Source organism: Elaeis guineensis, chromosome 2 (assembly GCF_000442705.2).
Source record: "Elaeis guineensis isolate ETL-2024a chromosome 2, EG11, whole genome shotgun sequence".
Lineage (NCBI taxonomy): Eukaryota > Viridiplantae > Streptophyta > Magnoliopsida > Arecales > Arecaceae > Elaeis > Elaeis guineensis.
The window spans coordinates 121,239,849-121,242,348 of record NC_025994.2 but is presented as its reverse complement, the minus strand read 5'-3'; positions in this window follow the sequence as shown (position 1 = coordinate 121,242,348).

Below are 2,500 nucleotides of genomic sequence, written 5' to 3'. Positions count from 1 at the left end.
TTAGGTTCCTTCGGCAATCTCTTTGATTTTAAGTTTAAAATTTATTGATTTTTATTAACCTTTGTTCTATGAATGAAGGAGGAATAAGAGGATGCGAGTCCTCTGTTCTGTGAAGAAAAAATCTAGGAGAAGATACCTTCATGCATGATTGTAGGCGCCTACATCTTGATTGTAGGCGTTTACAATCAAGATGTAGGCGCCTACAATCATGCATGAAGGCACCTTCTTGAAGGTTTTTTCTCCAACCCGTATCCTTTTCTTCCTCTTTCTTTATTTATGGAATCAGATTAATAAATCAATAATATTTAAACCTAAAATTAGAGAAATAAATTTTCAAAAAGATGCCTTTCATGCATGATTGTAGGTGCCTACATCTTGATTGTAGGTGCCTACAATCAAAATGTAGGCATCTACAATCATGCATGAAGACGCCTACACTTTCTAAAGATTTTTTTCTTCGATTTTAGGTTTAAATTTTATTAATTTTTATTCCATAAATGAAGAAGGAGAAAGAAGAAGATGCGGGTTAGAGAACAAATATCTTCATGCATGATTGTAGGTGTCTATATCTTGATTGTAAGCATCTACAATCAAGATGTAGGCACCTATAATCATGCATGAAGATGCTTGAAGATTTTGTTCTTTGACCCACATCCTCTTCTTCCTCCTTTTTCATTCATTCACAGAATAGGAGTTAATAAATTAATAAAAATTAAACTTAAAATTGGAGGAAAAAAAATCTGTGCTTAATGTATGATTGTAGGCGCCTATAATCATGCATGAAGACGTATTCCTAAGATTTTTTTCTCCGATCCGCATCCTCTTCTTCCTCCTTCATTCATCTAGGGTTAATAAATCAACAAAAAAATCTAAAACGAAGGTACCTACATGGAGCATGTAGGCACCTACATGCTTCATGTAGGTGCCTAAAGCATATAGGCACCTACATGGAGCATGTAGGTGCCTACATGCTCCAAGTAGGCACCTGGAGCATGTAGGTGCCTACATGCTTCATATAGGCACCTTCATTTCATGTTTCTTCAATAATTTCTTTGATTTTATGTTTAAATTTTATTGATTTATTAACTCCTATTTCATGAATGAAGGAGGAAGAAGAAGATGCGGATCTCCTATTCTGTGGAGAAAAAAATTTTTAGGTAGGCGCCTTCATGAAGATAGATACAAGTTATATTTTTCATGTAAAAGAAGGATAACCTTTCTTTATGTGAATCCAATTCACTTTAAGTCATCCATTTAAAGCTCTGAAAGCTATCCAAAATCCATCACGGTGAAAAGATAACAATAGATGACAGTAGTTTGCAGGCAAGAAAGCTCCTTCATAATAGTAGACCACTCTGAACCGTCTTCCGATAAGCCCCCCACCCATGCCTCCTCTCTTCTTCTCTCTCCCCCCATCCACAATCACTATCTTTCAATAATCCCCCACCCATGCCTCCTCTCTTCTTCCCTCTCTCCAGCAGCACCATCTCATCTCCTTCTAAATCGAGTTTTCCACCCCACGATCACCATCTCCTCTCCTCTTAAATCCCCAATTGGTCATTAGTGAATATTTTTTATGCTATTTCTCATCATTGTTTCTTATTATTTATATTTATATCGAAAAGATAAACACAAACTGTAAAGATAGGATAAACACTTCATCTACGATAAACAATAAGAGAAGAGGATAAATATTAAGTCCTACAAAAATAAATATAAACTATTAAAGGATAAACAAAAACTCTAAATAATAAACAGAAACTGTGAATAATAAACATAAATAGACTGCGAATAAACACAAACTTTGTGCAGATAAACAGAAATTGCATTTAATAAATACAAACTTCGTACTGATAAATAAAAAAATTTCAAGTTAAACATAAATTCAAGGTTCAAAAGTTAAGTGATCCTAAGGTCCATCTACGATAAACAACAATAAGAGAAGAAGAGAGAAGGATAAACACTAAATCCTATGAAAATAAACACAAACTATTAGAGAATAAACATAAACTCTAAATAATAAATAGAAACTATAATAATAAATATAGAGTGACTCTATATAGATAAATAGAAACTATGAATAATAAATGTAAACTCCGTACCGATAAACAAAAATTTTTTAAGATAAACACAAATCCAGATTGGACTCCGATTGAAGTTTATATTTATTATTTGAAGTTTGTATTTATCCTTCGATAGTTTGTATTTATTTACATAGGACTTAGTGATTATCCTCTTTTTTCTCTTGTTGTTTATCGTGGTGGATCAAGACCACTCGATGAGTTTGTATTTATCCTGAGAAGTTTCTATTTATCAGTATAGAGTTTATATTTATTATATATATTTTTTATTTATTATTCAAAGTTTATATTTATTATTTAAAGTTTCTATTTATTATTTAGAGTTTATATTTATCTTCAGATAGTTTATATTTATTTGGGTAGGACTTAGTGTTTATCGTCCTCTTTTGTGTTTTATCCTGGATGGACCATTGGATCTC